General features: G+C 35.7%; 1 pseudogene; it reads right to left on the bottom strand.

The window, feature by feature from the left end:
• Positions 1-605: 605 nt before the first annotated feature.
• Positions 606-24418, bottom strand: LOC141498865 (complex I assembly factor ACAD9, mitochondrial pseudogene; annotated as a pseudogene).
• Positions 24419-25298: the final 880 nt, after the last annotated feature.

Here is a 25298-nt window from a genome sequence, read left to right as displayed (position 1 = left end):
TTCCTATTCCTTCTCAATTTCTTTAAATTTATAAAAATTTTGTAAAGGCCTAATTTCTGCTACACATTCTGCTTAGTACTAAGGGTAAAGAAAGGTAAAAATTATCCTTGGCTTCAAGTACTTCATTTCTAATGGGGAAGACAATAGGTAAACAGCTATGTAAAAAAACAAGATAAATGCAAGCTAAATTGGAATTTCTCTCAAAAGGAGGATACAAGTATTAGAAAAAAATAAAAAAAAAAAATAGGAGCAGTTAAGTAATGCAGTGGATAGTGTATCAGCTCTGAAGTCAGACTTATTTTCCTAAGTTCAAATCTGGCCTATTAGCTACATGAACCTGGGCAAACCACTTAACTTTGCCTCAGTTTTCTCATCTGCAAAAATGATTTGGAGAAGGAAATGACAAACCACTCCAGTATCTTTGACAAAAAAACCCCAAATGGGGTCAAAAAGAATCAGACAAACTGAAAATGACTGAATAGCAACAAAAGAAAGTTTTCTTATAGATTTTTATTTCTTAATTTTTATTTTTCTTAGTACTTTAAGCATTTTAATAAAACGTTTACAATTATTAATTAGTTATGTGAAAATATGGCAAATGTCATTCTAAATCAGATCCAAAAATAGTCACAAGTTGATGTAGTTTAAACACTTTCCCCCTCTTCTCAGTATATCCTTTCCAAGGGATGAGCATATTGGAAGGCTCTACTATTCATTATCTGCCAAGCAATTTTTTAAAACATATCCATCTAGATTTTCAGAAGAATAGTTTTTTGAGACATGTTATAAAGATTCCTGAAATATGCTTTTATGTAGAAAATATTTGTCAACAGAAACTCATGGTCATGGTTGCACCACCTGCTATGGATGGAACGACTAGATCCAGACGGGTCAGCAGTCATGTCATACGAATTTATCAGAATGTATCCTCCATGTATTTCATGATCAATTGCTCTTCTGCAATGGTCTTGCCAAAACACCTGAGTAGCATCTCTGTTCTCTCAAAATAATTCACAGTTTCTTCTAGTCAGCTTGCACTTTCCTCCACATTGGAATGAGCCATTCCATGTCTTCCCAATAGACTAAGCTACTCCTTCCTGGTTAGGCTATCTAGAAGTTTTGTTGACATATGTTCCATTACAAGACTTAACTTCTCCTTCTTTATATCTCTTTTTTTAATTAAATTTAATTTTTTTTGTTTAAACTTGACCTTCTTTCTATAGTCCTATCATTGCAATCTATATGCAGAGGACCTCATTTGTTTCCTCAAAAATCTGTAGAATCCTGGTATGAAGATAGCACTCATAGGGATCATCTTTCATATATATATATAAATATACAAAACCTCCAACAATTTGCAGTGCTTCATTAACATGAACCCAGGTTGCATTGGAGCTGCCTCCACAGGGAAATCAGGAAAACCTGTACAGACCATCATCCTGGCTATAAGGTAGACCACAATCTTTGTCACATATGTTTTCTTGGCCAACAGAGTAAATTTTTCCTCAATTAATCCAAATTCACTTAGAGGTCTGATGAACTGTTTCCTTGTATGGACATATTCTGTTTTCATTCCAATTAACTTCTTGATCATTCCAGCAACTAAACATCTCATGCTAAATGATTTTGTCTATTCAGGACTTTCATTGCTATCTTAAATCCACCTCTGACTTCTCCAATGGCATTTTCAACAGGCACTTTTATATTTTTCAAAATGTTGGAGTCATACATGCCTAATTTGTTCCCAAGCTTAGCATTAGTGATGCCACCAAAATCTCTTTCAACAATGAATGCTGTGATTTTGTCCTTTTCAAAGCTATCCATGTCAGTGATCTCTGTCTTGGCAAACACTGTGAATACACAGGCCAAAGGACCATTTGTGATCCAGATTTTGTCGTGACTTAAAATGAAGTACTTTTATCTTTGCTTAGAGTTGTTGTCTTTGAATGGACCCATCACTACTCACTTAGTGCCTCTGTAAGACAGAAAACTGTAATATATTTTCCAGTTGCCAATTTAGGCAAATACTTTGCTTTCTGCCTCAGTGCTAGCTAAAAGAATGCTCTTTAGTTCTATTGTTTGATTATGGCCAAAGTAATTACAATTGCTCCGCCCAGAGAACAGCTTTCGGCTAAAGGTGCATCTAATATATGTGATAAACCAAAGTCGCCATATTCTTCTGGAATCAGCATACAAAAGAGCCCCAAGTGCTTAAATTTATATAGTTTCTTGAGGAATTATACCATCTTGATCAATTTTTTGGTAGTCCACTTCTACCAGTACCACACACTGCCTCATATCATTTAATTCTTCTAGAGTGATTTCTGGGTATGGAAAAACTTCTTTCTTTTGGACCTTCCCCCCAAAATATCCTTGTGGTAGGAAGGGCACTGCCAGCTAGTGGACCAGTACAGCCAGAGGTTGCTTGCCAGTTGCCCCTGGAGCGAGCCCACCCCAACTGCCCGCGGCAGAAGGACGCTGCTGGTGCTCGTGATGCTCCGCGTGCGGGTTTCATTGATAGGATTTAAACAGACTTAAAGGAAGCCCCGAGAAGCAGGAGGAAGAGACCAAGAGGAAGAGCATCCAAGGCATGGGGGATAGCCATTGAATTCATGAAGTTGAGAGGTTACATGTCGTGTTGGAAGAAGAGGACAGTGTTACTGGATTGCAGAGTTGGGGGTGGGGTCGAGGGGTGGGGGGCTTAAAGATATAAGAAGACTAGAAATGTAGAAGGAGGAGGAGGTTATAAAGATCTTTAAAAGTCAAACAGGATTTTATATTTGTTTACTGAAGGTGATAGGGAACCACTTGAACTTTTTGAAAAGGAGAGTGACAAAAAATTTAATTGAGTGAATGATAGACTGGAATGAGAAGAGACTTGAAGGTGGGACTCAGAGATCAAGCAAGAGATGAAGATGAATTTTACCAGTGACTGTGTTTTACAAAGAGCAATCTGACAGTGGGGTCCAGGAGGCAGTAATCCAGAAGTGAAGTGATGAATATATGAAACGGGATGATGGCAGTATCAGAGAAAAGAAATGGATGAATCATGCAAAAGATTTTATGAAGACAAGATAGAATTTGGCAACAAAATAGATATGAAGAAGTGAGAGTGAGGATTTGAGAATGACACAAGTTGAAATGACTGATTTGAGAATAACACAAGTTAAAATGACTGAATGACTGAGGGAAGGTGGTGCCTTTGACAGTAATATAGAAGTTAAAAAGAGGAAATCATTTGGAGAAATATTTATCATGAGCTCAATTTGGGATTTAAGCTGTCTAAAGATGACTTTCTATATAAAAATGATCAATAAATCTATGATATCTGATGATTTCACTAATTTAATATTATGGTTGAAGAAGAGGACCCAGAGGACAGAGCCTTGAGGGGGACACATTGCTATAATTAGGTATGGCTTCAACGAAGATCTATTACTCTGAGGTTGCAAGTATGGATGAATAGAAGGCTGGTGGTATTCTTCATTAATTGACAAGCTAAGAGCAGTAGGTTTTCTGGGGAAAAAATAATGCATTTTTAAAATATGTTGAGTTGATCATGATATATAGATAGATAGAGATAGATAGATAGTTCAAAACATTAGACAGTTGGTGATGTAGATCAAAAAAGAGAACTGTGTTCAAAATATAGATCTGAGAATCATCTGCAGTTAATAAACCAAGAGCAGATGATATCACCAAGTAAGAAAGTAGAGAAAATAGAAAAAGACCCAAGACAAAGACTTGGAAACCAGACTAGTGAGGGGCAACCCAAATGAAGATCCAGCAAAAGAGCCTCTTGATCAAAGAGGGAAGAGAACTAGGCATAAGCAATGTCACCAAAACCCTTAAAAGAGAGTGTTAACCAGGAGGAGAAAATAGTCAACAATGATAAATGTTTCAAAAAAGTAGAGAAGAAAAGGTTATTAGATTTGGCAATTAAAGATGATTAATTACTAAAGACTGAGAAACTTCAGCTAAATTATGAGATAAGAAGTTAGCTTAAAGATGATTTAGGGGAAGGTAGGTGGCACAATGGATAGATAGAGCACTGGCCCTGGAGGCAGAAGGACCAAGGTTCAAATCTGGCTTCAGAGACTTAATTGCCTAGCTGTGTGACCTTGGGCAAGCCACTTAGCCCCATTGCCTTGCAAAAAACAAACAAAAAAAAAAAAGATTTAGAAGAGAAGAAATGGAGACAGAAAAGTTATCTTTTTCAAGAAGTTTAGCTAAGAACAAAGGAGAGAGAGGTTCATTAACAGGGATGGTAATATTTAGTGACATTTTTTTAAGAAGAGAAACACACAAATATATATATATATATATATATACATACACATATGTAATAGGGGGAAGGAATCATTAAATTGAGATTAACAATTAGAATGAAGATGATAGAGGAGCTAATCTGCTGAAGAGAAGGAATGGGTCACAATTATAGGTAGAGGCGTTGGTTTTGGCAACCTTTTTTTAAAGGTTGTTCTAAGTGATGATATAGTGGGCCACATATCAGAGATGAGGAAAAAGGACTCTGGGAGGGTAGCTTGCCATATTATGAAAAGGTTCGTTTATTCTTATATTTCTTAATATTTTTATCATGGAGTGTTTAATTTTGTCACAGTTTTTCTAATCTTCATTTAATCATTTAATTTATTCCTTTAGTTTTATTTTGTTTTTGTAGGTCACATTAAATCATCTAGTATTATCTGTAAATATTAAAACAACTTTATATTCCTGATGTAATCCCAATCTAATCAGAGTATATAATGTTTTAATATTGTGCTTTTTGCTAATATAGGGTGTTTACAGGATATTTGAAACTTTTGTTTGTTTTAAGAGATAATGGCTTTAACTTCACTAAGACTTTTGGGACAATGCTGTATTTTATTCAGTATTTTTCTGCATCAGTTTTCATTAATGATATTATTATGCAATTGTCAATTTCTTTTATCTCTCCCTGTTTTAACAACAGAAATACTTTTGCTTCTTCAAAAGATTTTAATAGTATTCATTTCTAATTTTTTCAAATAATATATCTAACATTAGAGTTAAGTCTTCTCTGAATTAATTTGGTGTTAATATCTCTGGTCCAGATTACTTTTTGCCTTTGGAAGTTCCTTATTGGCTTATTAAATTTCCTTTTCTGTGACTGGGTTATTATTTAAATTTCTGTTTCTTGTTCTGCCAATCTGTTATATTTTTCTAAATATTCATTCACTTCACTTAAGTGTGTGAGGTCCAATCTGAACTCAGGTCCTCCTGACTCCAGGGTCGGTGCTCTATCTACTGTGCTACCTAGCTGAGCCAAGTCTTCTGTTTTGGTAGGTTTTCTGCCTTTTTTTCTAAATTACTTATTCTAATTTTTTTTCTTTAAAAGCTCTAATTAGGGGAGGCTAGGTGGCACAGTGGATAAAGCACCGGCCCTGGAGTCAGAAGTACCTGGGTTCAAATCCGGCCTCAGACACTTAATAATTACCTAGCTGTGTGGCCTTGGGCAAGCCACTTAACCCCACTTGCCTTGCAAAAAACTAAAAAAAAAGCTCTAATTTCATTTTTAATTTATTATTTCATTTTATTTTATTTTTAAGGTCTTTGTCATTCAGAAACTCCATGTGCTTGTGGGAATATGGAAATACTGTCTTCTGAATTTACTTTTTGGGCTTTACTTAATGCAGAGCTTAGTGAAATCAAAGAAAGAAGGTCACTGAGTATTCTCTTTTCTTGACATAGTGATATATTTTTAGAATATTTCCATTTCAATGCAAGTGTCTAATTACAATTAATCCTGTTTTGCCTTTCTTTATACTATTTTTGCATGTATCAGTTTATCCAAAAATAAATAAATATCTGTATTGACTATATTCTTTTTTTTTTTTAGGCTTTTGCAAGGCAAGTGGGGTTAAGTGGCTTACCCAAGGCCACACAGCTAGGTAATTATTAAGTGTCTGAGGCCGGATTTGAACCCAGGTACTCCTGACTCCAGGGCCGGTGCTTTAGCCACTGTGCCACCTAGCCACCCCATATTGTCTATATTCTTGAGGCCATTTTCAGATTAGTCAATTAAAAGTCTCTATATTGTCTTCCTGAAATATAACAGTCAGTGACCTTGACTATAGGTTATGTGTATATGTTAGCTACCTGTGAGAAATGATACATATATAAATCTATTTGATCCATATTGCAAACTTCTCTTCCTATGAGAACAATGTTCTGAATATACTTTTTTTTTAACTGACATGTTCTAATTTGTAATTATGTGGGTTTTCTTATCATTACAGTTTGGTATCAGAGGTTCTTAAACACAAAGAGACTTTGACTTTCCCTGTCTGTTTATGTTTTTCAGGTAAGTAAAAACTTTTTTACTTCCATTTTTCTGTTTATGCTCTAAGACTGGCTAACTCAAAGACTTCTATTTTGTGTCAGCAAGAGTTTGGGATCTTATAAAAAAAGGAAATCTATCTTATCACCTCTATTAACTCTAATGCTACTCAGATTATGCACATAGGTTTCTTTTAAGTTGAAAAATAGTTATAGGCTATTTACAGACATTCTGGCAAAAATGGGTCCATTGTTTATCTTTTCTTTCCTTTCCTTGAATGTATCTGGGATAACCCTATAACCTGAACCATCAGACATGTTATTGGAATAATCACTCTATCAAACTTAAAAGAGTTGATTATATCTTATATTTATCTTCTGTAGAAGGCCAGTCCCTGGGAGTGACGTTCACATATCCTTGGTGACTTTTTCCATCAAAGATAAGATATGTATGGATTATTGTTCATTGTATGGATCCATTGACTCACCAATGAACCCTGACCTGGGATAATCTGTGGCTCTGGAGGTGGTTGTAAAAGGTTTTTCTGTGATTTATTATTCCCTTGGAATTTAATGGTGTTATAACAGACATAAAAAAATGAAGATTGACAAATATGGTAGAGTAAGAGGAAGCAGTATAGCAATTTTGCACTACTCCAACATAGATTGAAAAAAAAAGTCACCAGTTGGAGTGATTTTTGAGAAATCCAAGAAGTAATGAGGATCCATGATTTTTTCCAATCCTTTTCCAGCACAGAGAGACAGAGACATGTGGGTACTGAAAAGGGGAATCTGCCAAGAAAGTATATGTAGAACTTTCTAGCAAAGGGATCCTACAGTTTTAGGGTAGGGAGCAATAATGGCAGGTGGTCAGCAAATGGAACAGAATCACAGAATCAAACCAGAGACCTAAGCTGGGGACTAAAGCCTCAGGTTAGGAAATATGGATCAGGGGCAAGCTTTATAGTCACTTGATCACAATCTAAGGTCATGAATTAATCTCACAGACCTGGGCTAGAATGGGCAGACCAGAGACATATCCGTAGATCTGTCACTCTAAAATTGTAGAGTCTTTCAACTAGCTGACAAAATCTGAGGCAAGAGCTGCCCACTGGAGCATCAACAGTGGGCAACCCATCAGTTGAGCTGCCTAGACAAAAAATAGCTCAAAGTTTTGAACTTCAAAGCTCAGAGAAGAAGGATTATTCTGTAGATTAGATCATTCTATAGATCAGACTACTGAGGTTATGTTAAAAATTTGAAACTCCCTGACTTGATCCATTGATCTTTGAATAACACAGAATTCAAAACCAACTGAAATCCATTGAGTAGATCTCAGATAACAGAGAAACACACAAAGACCCAATATTCCTTCCAGGAATGTATAGGACCTAACTCTAACATAAAGTTTCACTTGAATAAGTAAGGTTGGAAAAATGGGTAAACAAAATTAAGAAACCAACATTATTATTCCTCAAAAGTCCTATTTTCATTTTTTATTGCTTTCATTTCTTTTTTGTATTCTTGAGAACTTTGCAATTATTTTATCAGAAACTACTTGTGCTTGTTGGAAATACTATCTTCTGAGTTTACCTTTTGATGAAATATAATAGTACATAATAAAATGTTTAATGGTCTGTGGGAGACAGATCTCTGCAGGCAGAAGATATCTTCAGGACTAACTGTAGGAGTCTATGGGAAATATAGTCCAGTGATATTTCTATGAGCTAGTATGCTATATTGGGAATGGTCTAGAGAAGACAGATCTCTGCTGGCTGAAGTTCTTTAGGAACTAGCTGTGAGGGCTTATGGGAAATGTAGTTCAATGTTATTTCTTCCTAGTCTGGGAGGGACAAGGACTTTCAGAACTGTGGAGGGAGTGTCCAGTGAGTGGCATCAGAAGTTTCATTTTCATTTCCTTATGCATTTGAGAGGATGAATCAAGGCAAGTCGGGCAAGCAAAAGTGGGGAGACAGAATGAAGGCTGGATCATGGACTAGAGACTGATCTCCCTGAGAGCCCAGATGGACATGGCTAAACTATTTCATTCTAGGAAAATAAGAAAGGAGGTGACCTGACTTACTCTCCCCCCCCTTTCCTTCTACCAAGGCTTACTTTAAAATTTCTCTTTTCTTAAGATTTGCTCATAATTATGGATTAAGGTAGTATTTTTAAGGCCAGTTTCCTATAGATTAAATCTCACCTATTTTAAATACTTTATTTAATTGCAAAAAAGAGTTTTCTAAGGAGAAAAGAAATTCTGCTGTTATTATATATAGAATTACACACACACACACACACACACACACACACATACACACACACACACACACATATATATATATATATATAACCTCTATATATGGATCTCCAAAATCTCCACCTAACTGGGGATATTTGAGAAAGAATCTTGTAGTTTTATTAATAACTTCTATAACCTCAATAGAGTTAAAAAAAAGTCAAATCATATAACTCAGGACTATCAGTTAAGATATTCGTTTTTCTCAGTTTTCATAACAACTGCTTTCTGCCCTCTTCTTTATCTGACTGCTCCCTCTCAGTCTTCTTTGCTATATCTTCATTTAGGTCACTCCTAGATGACCTTGGGTATCCTCCAAGGCTTTGTCTTAGACCCCTCATTTAGTTTTGTCTTAAGTCATTATTTTACTTAAGGTCCTCATTTCATTTAGTGACCTCATCTGCTCTCATTAGTCATCCATTATTATTTGCATGCAAATGCTTCTGAGAGTTATATATCCAAATAACCTCTCTGCTGACCTCCAGGTTCATATCTCCAATTGCCTAATGGGCATTTCAAAATGAATTGTCTAACAAGCGCCTTAAACTCAACATGTCCAAAACTTAATTCATCATCTTTCCCCCAAGTCTCCTATTCTTCCTTTTTTCTTAAGGACCATGTCTTAAATCCAAATCATTCAAGTTCTCATTGATTGATCAACAATAAGTCCCAGTGCAAGCCTCAGTTGGTCATTGTTGAGCCTTAAAATGGTTCAGTCAGTGTAAATAGCAATAGTTTGTTTTAGCCAGAAATACTAGTGTTGCTAGTTTCTAGATAGAATTTTTTTTTTATATAAGGTAAAAGAGGTCATTTTTGCCTCACTTACTAATTACTGAATGGGTGTTGCCTTCCTCAAACTGAGATCTGGGAAAGATCTTAAATTAAAAAGGCCAAAGTCCCTCACTACAACTCCAGTTGTTCTGATCTCTGTCTTGTCACTGGACCCAGACATGGGAGAGCAAGGCTGGTGATTTTGCACAGCCATCCCTCACTTAAACCCAACTCATTTGCAAGTCATGACCACACCTTCCTGATCTCTTAGATTACTGAGAACAAAGGACAAACAACTTTCTTCCTAATTTCCCTGTTACTGGTAACTAATCACAATCCTCCCAAGTACTCAGTCTCAAAATCTCAGTGATAAACTTTTCACTTTCTCCCACAATTTCAAAATCCAGTCTGTTACCAAGCCCTGTCATTTCTACCTTCAAGACACCTATTGTCTCTTCTGACATTGCCAAACCATCAGTTCAGGCCCTTATTACTTTACACCTGTACTATTACTGTAGTCTAGTTGCCCTAAATCTCTCTCTAATAAGAGGAGTTTAGCTCTTCTATTGCTTAGCCTTCTATAGCTTAATCAGGCCTTAATTGTATTTTAGTAAGCAAACTTTTCTTGGATCTCCTGCAAGGCTTACTGGCACATGGACTGGTTGTGGAGTTGGCCCTGTCTCTGGCAGTAGATCTAAGGTACGAACTGCCCAATCTTGCCTCCCTGTATAGCATAAAGATCTGGCTCTTTTTCAGGTCCCATTTAGATGAGTTCAGGTTGGTTGGTGACCCCCTGCTCAGAATTTCTTAGGGCTCTAGAGTTCCTGTTTCCTGCAGTTAATGCTGGCTTTTGTCTCCCCTGGCTTGACCCTTCTCTAAGTATGCTTTGACTTGTGGCCATTGTCTTTTGCCATCCTAAACTTTAGCTGTTTTTCTTTCTTGATCATTGCTCTACCTTGCTCCCCTTTAGATTTTTATTGAGGTTTTTTACAGGGAAATTTGGGTTCCTCTAAAGACTTTATTATATTACCATCCTTAACTAGATAGTTACCTATATATTGTATATCTATCTATTTATCTATCATATGTATATCTATCTATCTATCAATATCACACACACATGCAATATACATGTGCACACAACATACACACATGTCTATGTGTTGCATATGCATATCTATACATGTATTGTGTATTATGCATGTGTGCATTTTGAAGGCTTTTAATTGACCACTTTGGGTTTATATTCTCAGAGTATTTCACAGAATCTTGGAGATGAAGAGATACCTCAAAAGTCATCCAACTTGGAGTAGCTAGGTGGTGCAGTGGATAGAACACCAGCCCTGGAGTCAGGAGGACCTGAATTTAAATCTGGCCTCAGACACTTAATAATTACCTAACTGTGTGACCTTAAGCAAGTCACTTAACCCCATTGTCTTAAATTAAAAAAATCTTTGAAAAGTTCTGTTAGTAAGTTTTCCTTGCTTCCTGCCTGAATTTTGTCTTTCCAACTCCCAACTATTTTTTCTCATTTTGCCCCCCCTGAAGTCAAACAGAATAATAATGATAATATTAATAATTAATTAATTAATGATAATTATAGCTAATATTTACTAAGAGCATAGTATAGAAAGCAGTGTGCCAAGCACTAGGGATACAAAAAGAAGCAAAAGACTATCCCTTCTCTCAAGGAGCTTAAAATCTAATGGGGAGGTGACATGCTAATATACACAATGCAAACTCTATACAAGATAAATAAATAATTAAGAGAGAAGACAATAGAATTAAGAAGATGAAATTTTAGTAAGAACTTAGAGGGAGCCAGGGAGGTTGGTAGACCAGGTGTAGGGAGGGGATCATTCCAAGCATGAGTGATAATCAAAGAAAATGTCTGGATCCAAAACAGTGTCATTTATGAAACAGCTAGATGGCAAGAGTCACTAGATCTAAGAGTTTGCAGTGGTGTGGAGTAAGGTATAAAAAGACTGAAAAGGTCAAAGGGCCAGGTTATGAAGAACTTTGAATGCAAACAGAGCAATTCGTATTTTTTCCTGGAGATAGTAAGGAATTACTGGAGTTTATTGAGTAGTAGAGGGAGACATGATCAGACCTACAACTTTAGGAAAATCACTTTAGTGATTGAATTGAGGATAGATTGAGTGGGTGGGAGAATTAAGAAAGGCAGATCCATTAATAATTTATTGCAATATTTGAGGTATGAAGTGATAAGGGCCTATATGAGAGTGGTGGCAGTGTCATGGGAAGAAACTGACAGACTTATAATTAAATTATGTATGATTACTTTGGGTTCAAGGATCTAGCTTCCCAATTTCTTTTTGAATCTGACTCTATCATGCAGTGTCGTTAGCTCTCCCTCAGGTTTGTGCCAATTCCATCAATAATCTGGTTTTAGAAGATTCTATATTATATTTGGAATGTTGCATAAAAATAGAATTACTAACTAATGTCATACTTGGAATTTATTTTGGAAATAAAATCTCAATGAATTCATTTTATAGTATGTTTAAATTTCTAAATGTTAAATTATTAGGCCTTAAATTATATCTAAATATCTTTGTATCTAACAATGCTGCTTAGAAATGAAAATGAAATGATAGATTAATTACAATAGAAGTCAGGAGGCTGAATTTTGACTGCAGCTCTGACACTAACTTTATGTAGCAAGCCATTAAATCTCTAGGTTTTAGTTTTCTCAGTGTAAAATTAGGGAGATAAATTATGATTTTTCAAGTCCACCCCAATTCTAAAATTCTATGAATCTGTAACCATCAGATGAAGCTAAAGGAAAATATGTTTGTTATTCAAAATAGTCTATTGTTATATCATGAATAGAAATTGAGTGATATTATATTAAAGAAAATGCTCTTCAGAGCTATATTATCTGGAAATTGGTGATTACTCAAAATCTGGAAAGTATTTTGAGTGGCAAGACATAAAAGCACATATATGACATTTGTAAGAAAGTTCACTTGTCTCCCAGTAGGATATCAACTTCAATGTCAATAAATAATGGACTAAAAGATTCTCTCTCTCTCTCTCTCTCTCTCTCTCTCTCTCTCTCTCTCTCTCTCTCTCTCTCTCTCTCTCTCTCCCCACCCTTTCCCCCCCATTGAGTCCCTCACTGGACTCCTTCAATCTTTCTCCAGGAGAGCAATGAAGGGGCTGTAGACAAGGATGACAAATTCTCTAAAATCTCCATTTATTTACCAAAATACCAGTGCTTAAATACCTTTCCAATCTCTAATCCACTCCCATGGCACTTAGTAAGATAAGGCTCTGGTGCTCAAGGACACCAGGTGAAGATAATTTACAGTGCTCCCATACACAACAGTCTAATCTTTGCTACATTGGGTTTTTTTGTATAAAGCCTTTTAAATGTAATGTAATCAAAATTATTCATTTTATACTCACAATACAATTCTCCTGTCCATAAGTCTGATATATTATATAATATACATTATGGTCCAAGTTCTTCTAATTTTCTTATGCTAGCTCCCTTTATATCTAAGTCCATTTTGACCTTATCTTAGTAAATGATAAAAAGATAGTGCTCTATGCTCTAATAATTAATATTCTCCAATTATATGACTTTATTTGCCTAAAAAATGTATTTTGTAATTAGGTTTATGCAGTTCCTTCATTGGTTTTTAATGGGTATACTCCCAGGTATTTTATAGTGCATATAATTATTTCAATATAGTATTTCTTATCATCTCTTCTTGAAGGGTTTAAGAATGCTGATGATTTATGTGCCTTTATATTACATGCTGTGCTACTTTGCTAAAATTATTTCCACTAAATTGAATATTTAGGATTATCAAGTATATTATCATATAATCTGCAAAAATAGTTTAATAAGTCTATTGCCCATTCTGATTCCTTCAATTTCTTTTTCTTTGCTTATTTTTATTGCTAGCATTCCTAATACAATATTGAATAATATGGACATCTTTATTTCATCCCTCATTTATTGGGTTTATCCTTGTTGAAATATTTGCTGATGGTCTTAGGTAGATGCTTCTTATCACTTTAAGGAAAAATTCTTTTATTACTTGTTAAGTGTTATAAGGAATGAATGCTATATTTTATCTTAGATGTTTCTTATCATTTTAAGGAAAAATTCTTTTATTACTTGTTAAGTGTTATAAGGAATGAATGCTATATTTTATCAAAAACTTTTTCTGTGTCTATTGATCATGTGATTTTTATTTTATTATTGACATCAGTTATGTTAATAGTTTTTTTTCTTAGGTTTTTGCAAGGCAAATGGGGTTAAGTGGCTTGCCCAAGGCCACACAGCTAGGTAATTATTAAGTGTCTGAGACCAGATTTGAACCCAGGTATTCCTGACTCCAAGGCCGGTGCTTTATCCACTATGCCACCTAACCTCCCCATTAATAGTTATTCTTAAACAATCCCTACATTCCTGAAATAAGTTCCACATATAATCTAATCTTTGTAATATATTGTTGTTTCTTCTGACTTGTGTTTTTTTTTTGCATTCATATTTATCAAAGAAATTAACCTATACTTTTCTTTTTCTCATTTTGCTCTTCTGGGTTTAGGTATTAATACCTGAAAGGAGTTTGATAGGATTCCTTTGCCTATTATTTCAAATAATTTGCTTAATGTTGAAATTAATTGATCTTTAAATGTTTATTAGAATTCACTTGTAAATCCATCTGGTCCTGATGCTTTTATCTTATGAAGCTCATTGATGGCTTGTTCAATTTCTTTTTCTAAAATAAGTTTATTTAGACATTCTATTTTCTCTAATTTTAATCTGAGCAGTTTGTTTTTGTAAGTATTCTGTCATATCACTTGTTAAATTTATTGGCACATAATTGGGCAAATTAACTCCTAATAATTGCTTTAATTTCATCTTCATTATTGGTTTATTCATCCTTTTAATTTTTAATATCAGTGATTTGATTTTCTTTTCTCTTTTAAATTCATATAAACCAATGCTGTCATTTTTGAAAAATAAAATCAGCTTAGTTTTATTTATTTATTCAATGGTTTTTCAATTTTATTAATTTCCAATTTTGTGTTTAATTGGGGGGTTTTGTCGTCTCTAGTTTTTTTTAAAAATTACATATAAAATTGCATGCTTGATCTACTCTTTCTTTTATTGATATAAGCATTTAGAGATCAGAGTTTTCCTCTATTGCTTTTTTTACATCCTATAGGTTTTGCTATATTATCATTATTTTCATTCTCCTTCAGGAAATTATTATTTCTATTACTTGTTCTTTAACCACTCATTAAGACTGGGTTATTTAGTCTCCAATTAGTTTTTAATCTTTGTTTCCACAGTCCCTTTTTATGGTCCTTTGTTGAATATAATTTTTATTGCATCATGATCTGAAATCGAGAATTTAACATTTCTACTAAAGTTTTTATTTCCCAATATATGGTCTATTTTTGTAAAAGTACCATTTACTTCTATCTCCACCCACAATTCATTTAACTTTTCCTTTAAAAGGAATGCATTTGGGGGCAGCTAGGTGGTGAAGTGGAGAAAGCACCAGCCTTGGAGTCAGGAGTACCTAAGTTCAAAGCTGGTCTCAGACACTTAATAATTGCCTAGCTGTGTAGCCTTGGGCAAGCCACTTAACCCCATTTCCTTGCAAAAAAAAAAAACCTAAAACAATAAAGGACTCATTTTTAACTTTCTTGTAAACAGCATATTTTCAGATTCTGATTTTTAATATATTCTGTTACCTATTATATATTTTATGGATGAATTATAATTTGAATTATAACATTCAAATTTATAATTACTGGTTGAGTATTTCCCTCCTTCCTATTTTTCCTCATTATCAAACTTCTTGCCCTCTTATTGTTATTATTTTATTTTTTCAATTACATGCAAAAACAGTTTTCAACATTCATCCATTTGCTGGTTTATGAGTTCTAAACTTTTCTAGCATCCTCCCTTCCCTCCTCTCCCTCCCCATGGTGGTGAACAGTCTGGTAAAAATTGAACATGTACAATCATATTTAACAAATTTCCATATTATTCATGCTGTAAAAGAGGAATCAGAAATAAGGGGTAAAAACATGAGAAAGAAAGAAAAATCTTATAAGAAGTTTGAAAAATTGAGCATAGTATACTTTGCTTTGCATTCAGACTCCATAGTTTTTCTCTGGAGAAAGATGGCAGTTTCCATAACAAGGGTCTCAGGATTGCCCTTGATCACTGAACTGCTGACAAGAGTTACATCCTTCACAGTTGATCTTATTATACTGTTGTTGTTAATGTGTACAATGTTCTCTTGATTCTGCTCACTTCACTCAGCATCAGGTCATACAGATCTTTCCATGCTTCTCTAAAGTCTGATCATTCATGATTTCTTACAGGAATAGAGTACTCTATAACATTTGTATTCTGTAACTTTTTCAGGCATTCCCCAATTAATGGGCATCCTCTCAATTTCCAATTATTTACTACTACAAAAAGAGCTGTTATAAATATTTTTGAACATGAGGAACTTTTCCCATTTTTTATTTCTTTGGTTCATAGAACTAATAGTTTACTCTCTCTATTTATTCTATCCTTCCCCACATATCTCATTTACCTCTAACTACTACCTCCTCAATCTGCACCCTTTTAAAGAATCCCTCCCTTATCCTCATATCTTGCCATTCCTTAATTCTATCCACTCTAAGAATTCTTCTTATACTCTCTCCCCATCCTCCTATTTCTTGATCTGCACACCTTTTCCTTTCTTCTCGCTCTCATATTTCTATATAAATTTAGAACTTCTATGCCCTTCTAGATATATATGTTATTCCATCTTTAACCGAGGTCCAATGAGATTAAGGTTCCAACACTATCAAATCTTCACCACCACCCCTACCTACTTCCACTATAACAGTTCTTCTATTCATGAATTATTTATAAGATAATTGCTCCATTTTACCACTCCATACCCATTTTTTTAAGAATGATCCCATCCTCTTCAACTCAACCCTAAATCCTCTTTCTGTGGATCTTTCAAATTACCGAAGAAATGATAACATTCTTGAGTCAGCTAACATTTTCCCATATGAAAAGTAAACAGTTTAATCTTATTGAATCCCTTATAATTGGTATTTAATGTTTACCTTATGTGTCTCCTTGATCTTTTATACCAAAGTTTCCATTGAGTTCTGGTCTTTTTGTCACAAATACCTAAAAGTTCTCCCAATGTCTATTTTTTGTATTCAGGGTTATATTTAGCTTTGTTAGGGAAGTTATTCTGGTGGCAAACTGAGCTTGTTTGCTCTTTAAAATAAATGTTCAAAATCTGTTGCAGCATATAGGTGGTGCAGTGGATAGAGCACTGGCCCTGGACTCAGGAAGTCCTGAGTTCAAATCCAGCCTCAGACACTAATTATCTAGCTGTGTGACCTTGGGCAAGTCACTTAACCCCATTGCCTTGCAAAAACCAGGAAAAAAAAGAGTGAAAATCTGTTTTTTAATGTTCTTAGAAGCTGCTAAAACTTGTGTGATCCTGACTGTAGCTCCACAGTATTTAATTTTTTTCTTGTTGCTTATAATATTTTCTCCTTAACTTAGAAGTTTCAGAACTTAGCTATAATGTTTCTATGAGTTTTCATCTTGGGATTTTTTTCAGGTAGTGAGCTATGGATTTTTTTCTATATCTATTTTATCTTTTCATTCTAAAATTTCAGGTCAACCTTTCCTTATTTTTTTTTACAGTTCACAGTTTTTTATAAAGTTCATAATTTTCTTGATTTACTTGGATTGCTCTTATTTTTTTCTCAATCTCTCTTATTTGAATTGATTTTCAAAGTCCTTTCTAAGCATTTTTAAGAATTCGTTTGGGGTTTGTGATCATTTGACATTTTTCTTTGAAGTAGGAGTGATTTTTTTAACTTTACTATCTTCTTCTGATTATAAACCCAATCTTCTCTATCACCATAGTAACTATCTATGGTCAGATTCTTTCTCCCTTGCTTACTCATTATTTTCTTTTAGTAATTTATTATTATAGTCAAGTTCTAGGCCCAAGGTATGGAGATAATGTCTCAGGCTTCAGAGTTTTTTTTACTGTTGTTTCTGAGCTCCATCTGGAGGCTTGATCTTAGACACTACTCTCTACCCAAGTCATGAGTAGGGCCCCAACCAAGGCACCTTCCAAAAAGGAAATTAAATTAGTCTACTAAGACAGAAACTATCTTTTTAAATATCAGTTTTAATCTTGTTCAGACTTTCCCCAGGGTTTCTTCCATGATTACAGAATATGATGTTTTAGTTCATCAAAATTCAGGTTTTTTTAAAATTAATTAATTCTTATTTTTGTATAAATGATTTTTTATACATTACTAAAATGTTCTTGTTTAAGAGTAAACATAATACCCCCCCAAAAAAAAATATAGACCTGCATGAGAGATAAAGTAAAGGAAATAGAAAAAAATTAAAATTAAAATAAATAGGTGCAGCCAGGTGGTTCAGTGGACAGAGCACTGGCTCTGGAGCCAGGAGTGCCCAAGCCCAGATCCAGCCCCAGACACCCAATAATCACCCAACTGTGTGACCCTAAGCAAGCCACCCCAACCCCACTAACAATAACAATTGTAGGGGTGGCCAGGTGGCACAGTAGACAGAGCACCATCCCTGGAGCCAAGAGCACCTGGGTCCAAATCCGACCTCAGACATCCAACAATCACCCAGCTGTGTGGCCCCAGGCAGGCCACCCAGCCCCATCTGCCCTGCACCCCCACCCCAATAATAATAATAATAATAATAATAATAATAATAATAATAATAAGAAGAAGAAGAAGAAGAAGAAGAAGAAGAAGAAGAAATGTGCTTCAGTCTGTGTTCCAACACCTCCAGCTGTGTAATGGGTGGATCACATTCTTTATGATAAATCCATCACAAATGCTACTTCCATATTTTTCCACTGTTGTCACTGTTGATTGTGACTCCCTCCATTCGTATTTCCCCACTACCATTTATTTTCTCTCTCCTATCACTCTCTCCTCCTTCTTAAATGTGCTGTAGGGTAGCTGAGTGGTGCAGCAGAGATCTCCAGTCCTGGGGCCAAGAGGCCCCAAGCCCACATACCACTCCTTATGCCCAGCATCCACTGGGCCCTATCTCCCAGACAGGCCATCCAATCCCAGTCCCTTAGAAGAAGTAAAAAAGAAAATGTTATATCTGACCACTCTCCCCCCATGGTCTATCCTCTTCTTCATCACTCACATCCACTCCCCTCCACCTGTCCCCCTTCTCTCCTTCTTACTTTAGATGTTTATACAACATTGAGTATATATGCTGTTTCCTCTCCTAGCCACCTCCAATGAGAGCCAAGTTTCCCTCATTCCCCCTTGCCTTCCCCCTTCCATATCATTGCAATAGCTCATTGTAATAAAAAATCTTATTTTATGAAATATCTTAGCCTATTCCACCTCTTTTTCTTTCTTCCATTAATTTCCCTTTTAGCCATTGACTCCATTTTTACACTATATTATGTCTTCAAATTCAGCTCTCTCCTGTGCTCCATTTATAAAAGCTTGTTCTACCTGCTCTATTAAATGAGGTTCATATGATTATTATCGGTATCATTTTTCTATGTAGGAATACATGTAGTTCATCATCAAGTCCCTCATATTTTCCCCTTCATCTCCACACTCTATGCTTTGCCTGAGTCCTGTATTTGAAGATCAAACCTTGTGTTCAGCTCTGGCCATTTCAACAGGAACTTTTGAAATTCCCTTGGTTCATTGAAAGTCCATCTTTTTTTCCCTGGAAGAAGACATTCAGTTTTTCTGGGTAGTTGATTCTTGGTTGCATTCTGAGCTCTTTTGCCTTCTGGAATATTATATTCCAAGCCCTACGAGCTATTAATGTAGTGGTTGCTAAGTCCTGTGTGAACCTGACTGTAGTCCCACGGTATTTGAATCGTGTCCTTCTGGCTGCTTGTAATATTTTCTCTTTGACTTGGGAGTTCTGGAACTTGGCTACAATCTCTTTCTCCGGGAGATCAGTGGATCCTCTCAATTTCTATTTTTGCCCTTTGCTTCTAGGATATCAGGAAAATTTTCCTGTAGTAATTCTTTGAAAATGATGTCAAAGCTCTTTTCCTGATCATGACTTTCAGGTATTCCAATAATTTTTAAATTATCTTTCCTGAATCTGTTTTCCATAGCAGTTGTTTTTTCAATGAGATGTTTCACATTTTCTTCTATTTTTTCATTCATTTGGTTTTGAAGTATTGTGTCTTGATTTCTTGTAAAATCAACAGCCTCCCTCAGTTCCATTCTGTATCTGAAAGATTTGTTTTCCTCAGAGAGCTTTCTTATCTCTTTTTCCATCTGACCAATTCTGCTTTTTTAAAGCATTCTTCTCCTCAATAACTTTTTGAACTGTTTTATTCATTTGACCTCTGTTGGTTTTTAACATGTTATTTTCTTCAGCATTTTTGGGGGATCTCCTTGACTAAGCTGCTGACTTCTTTTTCATGTTTTTCCTGCCACTCCTCATTTCTTTTCCCAATTTTTCTTCTGTCTCCCTCACTTGATTTTCAAAGTCTTTTTTGAGCTCTGTCATAGCCTGAGCCCAAATTCTGTTTTTCTTGGAGTCTTTAGATGCAGGAACTTGAACTTCCTCATCTTCTGAGTGTTTTGATCCTTCTTGGGATCATAGACAAAGTATTTCTCAATGGTGTTCCTCTTTTTTCTCTGCTTACTCATTTCTCCAGCCTGTGCCTGGTTTGGGGGTTCTTCCTGAGCTTTTGAGTATTATTGGGACACCCCCTCCCAACCAAGGATCTCTGTGTGTGAGGCTCTGTCTTCCCTCCTGATCTGTGAATGTCCAGAAGTGCACCCCTCTGCTACAGGGCTAAGGTGGGGGGGGGGCTGCTGTTCTATGGGAGGCCTAGACTGCCATCAGGATCTTATTGTGGCCAGAACCCCAGAGTCCTGTTCCAGGGACAGAGGACAGACCTTGGCAGTCTCTCTCCATTCCCCTTACTTAGGCTCAGCACTCAAGGCTGAGTTGCTTGGGGGCTCCTGCTTACCAGCTCTACCTGCTTCCAGTTCCTGGATCTGGGCTGCCTCCACCACACTGCTTGCTGAGTGCCCTGAGAGCTGGGCTTCACATGTTCGCTCTGGCAGAGATCCCACTGCTGATCCCCCAAGTTGTGCTCAGTGCTCCCCGGGGTGTAAATCAGGAAATTGTCCCAGCTGCTGTGAACCGCAGCTCCCAGCACCCTGGGGCTACTTCCGGGAGGCTGAAGTTCCTTCACTGTGGCGGGCCACCCCTCTAACCCCGTGGAGCAAAGCCTTTCCACTTCTTTCCAGGTTACCTTGGGCTGGAGAATTTCCTCACTGGAACCCTCTGTGGGTTCTGTCTCTTGAAAATTCAATTAGAGTCTTTATTTTATAAGTTTGTAAATATCAGAGAGAGAGAGCACCTAAGAGATGATCCTCTCCTGTCGCCATCTTGACTCTGCCTGCCAAAATTCAGTTTAAAGGAATTTTTACATATTATATATATATATGTGTGTGTGTGTGTGTGTGTGTGTGTGTATTATATATATATGTGTGTGTGTGTGTGTGTGTATTATATATATATAAATATATATATATATATATTAAATGTCAAAGTCAATCATTCAATAAGTATTAAGTGCCTACTGTGTACCAGGCTTTGTGCTAAACACTGGGGATCAAAGGAATGGCAAAAGACACACTCTCAACCCCCCAAAAATGGATATTATAAATATTATGGGAGCAGCTAGATGGCACAGTGAGTATAGTATCAGGTTATGAGTCAGGAAGACTCCTCTTCCTGAGTTCAGATATGGCCTCACACACTTACTAGCCTCAGAAAAGTCACTTAACCCTCTTTGCCTCAGCTTCCTCATCTGTAAAATTAACTGGAGAAGGAAATTACAAAAACTTTCAGGATGTTTGCCAAAACATGACTGAAAAAAACTGAACTTATAAAGAATAAATATTATGTACATATAACAAAGAATATTATTAACATATATATTAATTTTTGTATCACTTAACATGAGCATCATGCTAAACATAACTATACCTTATTTACTAAAATGAAAGACTTTATACAATTTTGTAGTGACTCATCATTATAATTATGAATAAGAACACCTCTTCTCCCAACTCACCCTTACAGTAGAGGATCATCTTTAACTCTTCACACTCTCTCTTACCTCCTCTATCCAATCTGTTGCTAAATTCTGTTGTTTTTCCTTCACTAAAATTCCTTTTCTACTCTAATACTACTATCATCCTTGTGTAGACCCTTATCCTCTCATATCTAGATTATGGCAATAGTCTTCTTTTGAGTCTCCCTGCCTCAAGTCTCTACTTGTTCCAGTCTAATTTCCACTCAGCTATCAAAGTAAAATTTCCAAATTGTAAGTATGACCATATGACATCCCTTTCCCCTACTCCTTTCCAACATTTAATCAAACCCTGTGATTCCATATTATTACTTCCAGAATGTTAAAATCCTTAATAGCTTGTTCCCTTCTTACCTTCCCAGTCTTATATCTTACTCACCTCCCTGTACTCTATAATCCAATGATTCTGGCCTCCTTGTTTTTCCTAATTTAAAAGAACAATAACTCTCCATCACCTCACTTCATGCATTTTTCCTGACAATCTGTCATTCCTGAAATTTTCTTCCTCCTCCCTCTACCTCCTGACTTCCCTGGTTTGTTTCAAGTCTCAGATAAAATTACACCTCCTGAAAGAATTTTTTCTCAGATCTATTAAACTGCCTTCCCTTTGAAATTACTCTAGTTTGAATTGCTTATATTTTGTTAATACACTACACAATTGTTTGTAGGTTATCATCCCCCATAATATTGTTAGCTTTTTAAAAACAAGGACCAGTGGTGGTTGTGTTCTTTGCATCCTGGTGCTTTGAGTAATATCTGGTAGCATAATCTTGATTTTGCATCATCTATATACTAGTTATTTAATATATTTACTTGATATAATGCCAGATAAATAAAATTTGAAATTATCTTGGATGACAAAAGATGGAAATAACTTTGGAATAGCTTCAGTTATATACTTTTTTAAAATTTTTATTTAAGGCCCTGAGGTTAAGTGACTTGCCCAAAGTCACAAAGCCAGGCAATTATTAAGTGCCTGAGGTCTGATTTGAACTCAGATCCTCCTCACTCCAGGGCCAGTGTTCTATCCACTGCACCATCTAGCTGCCCCGGTTCATGGAGCTCTGAAATGGTCTAACCAAACTAGAAAGGAAATTTGAAATTATGCTAAAAAAAAAGTTACTAAAATGTTCTCAAAAATGGACCCCACAAATCCCATTGCAAGACAACTTCTCCAATAGGATCAAAGACAGAACAGTCACAATAAAGAAGTAGAAACAGGTTGCTACAGATGATGCCTGTCAATTGTGGGGGAAGGGCAACATGAATTATGTATGGTACATGAATCTAATATTTCTGTCATAGAAGATAAATAACCTAAAGAATTAAGAAGGATAAAGCACCAGCCTTGGAGTCAGGAGTACCTGGGTTCAAATCCGTTCTCAGACACTTAATAATTACCTAGCTGTGTGGCCTTGGGCAAGCCACTTAACCCCTATAAACCTTAAAAAAAGAATTAAGAAAAACATTGGAAAATTCATGAACAAGTACAGAAAGAAATAAGAAAAACTTGGAAAAAATTATACACAAAGGCTACAATATTGATTCAACTAGGTCCAGATTAGTATGAATAATAAATAGCTTTGAGTAGTCATATGTGGTAAAATTTGAAATTTTGATTATGTAAAAAAAGTAATAACCTAATATATATAGTACAAAATCAAATAATGTAACCACTTCCAAGGCTACATTATTCATATTAATTGGAACCTAACTATAAACCTAAAGGGGGGGAAACAATTAAAATTAACTAGAATTATCTGTAATGATTGAGTCTAAACTTGATCCTAGAAAATCAATTATTTAATCAAAAAGTATTTACTTAAGTACTTCCTATTTGTGAGGAGAGAGGAATTGGAAATAATGAAGAGTTAAAGAACAAATTCAAAAGAGAAGGCAAAGAGAAAGATTATAATAGTTTAGGGTCACAAAGAAACATATCAAGAGTTTTTATTATGAAGCTAAGGTTGATTGAATTTGGGATATAGGATTTAAGGAGACTAAGGAAGTAAGAGGTTAGGAAGTTTGAAGGAGCATCAATATGAATATTGATATTCTCTAGTATAACAACAGGAATTGGGGAAGGTGATAAAAAATGGTGAATCCTAGGTACTGTACACTTTGAGAAAAGTGGAAGTATATCCTGGAAGTCATAATAATCAACATAATTTGGATAGAGTAGAAAACTTTAAATTAATGAACTTCACAGGAGGAAGTCCTTGGTGACTGTAGCAAGGTGAAAATCTGGACATAGGAGTGGGGAACAAAGTGTATTCTTCTCTTGAGGACCTGTGTCAGATTGTGAAAGCCAAGATACAGTTAGAGGATGGAGGATGCTGGCTAAGAATGAACTGCTGTCAATTTTGAGTCTTGTCTCAATGAAGAATAAGAGCTGGTAGTGTAAGAGAAAGAGGTATCTAATAAAAGGAAGTTTGTTCACTGTAGAATGGGAATTCCAAATGGCAGTGGAGGGTTTGGACAGGTTTGGAGTGGGACTTAAGTAGGCTTAAGGAAGATGGGGAGGAAAGAATAGAAAGTGGGGGTTGGGAATAGTTTGTTCTTTTGTTGACAAGTAATTAGATAATTATATAGAATAGCTATAGAAACAGATGGTGGAAAACTGTTAGACATAGATGTAATAGTGTTTGAAGATAAATAATAATGTCCAGTCTTGAAGGGACATTTTTACTGAGCAAAGGCCTAGTATATGAGATCTTTGAACTCTCACCTGGTCCTCCTGCATTGCTTTGAAGGGCAAACATGAGGAGAAGGAAGGACTGCATCTGGGTCTCCTTGGCTGGCAGAAGAGTCTAGGTAGAACTTGGTTCTGAATCATCACCATTCTGTTCTTCTTCCCATTCCTACTAATTTGCATTTTTGTTTTACTATTCTTTTCTCTATCATTTGGTTAAAATATTGCTTTGTTGCATAAAATTGATTTTGACTCTGTATTGTGGTCTATTGAATACTATTATCATGGATCAGTCATTCAACAGATGAAGCATAATTTATTTGAAAAAATATAAGATGATGCTGGGGCACATAGGTTCCATAAGTGGACACAAACTCCTTGATATTTGTCTACTTGAGCCTCTGGAGAATGTTACTAGACAAGGCATTTTCCATCCAAGAAGAGAGAAAACCAAAGGAATAGAGCTGGAATAAAGACAAGACTCTTAGATGAAGCAAAGAGGATAAAGCAGCCTAGGCACCCTGGATATGGGACTGTCACCCCAGCCCAGCTACACACTCAACCACAGCCACAGTCACTAATAATATTGCTGCTACTGCCTCTACCACAGGAAAATTGACAGGAAAATGAAAGCTGAAGTGTTAAGTGTTTGTGGAACAATTGCAATGTTGTTGGAGCCATCCATGATGCTTAGAATAGAACAGGTAAATTTTCACTTTGCTTTACTCCATTCTTATTCTCTTAGGAGAGACTTGAATTTTTTTCCTTGGAGATTTTTTTAATCTTTCTAAGATAAATGGTTAGCTATAGCTATTGCATTGCTAATATATGTGCTTATCTTGTCTGGGCAAATGTTAGCAGACTAACAGGAAATAGGGTAAAGTATGCAGGATAAAGAGAGAATGATTGTTTTTATAACTTGGTTTCTTTCCTGCCACAATGGCATCTCAGAGCTATACAAAAAAAAGAGTTTTTACTTATTTATATTGTATAGCTTCCCCAAAGCAGAGAAATAGGTGGAAGTGGACTG

The sequence above is a fragment of the Macrotis lagotis genome, chromosome X, assembly GCF_037893015.1.
Source record: "Macrotis lagotis isolate mMagLag1 chromosome X, bilby.v1.9.chrom.fasta, whole genome shotgun sequence".
In the NCBI taxonomy this organism is placed as follows: domain Eukaryota; kingdom Metazoa; phylum Chordata; class Mammalia; order Peramelemorphia; family Peramelidae; genus Macrotis; species Macrotis lagotis.
Note: the sequence above shows the minus strand (reverse complement) of the source record. Positions and strands in the feature narration are given on the sequence as shown.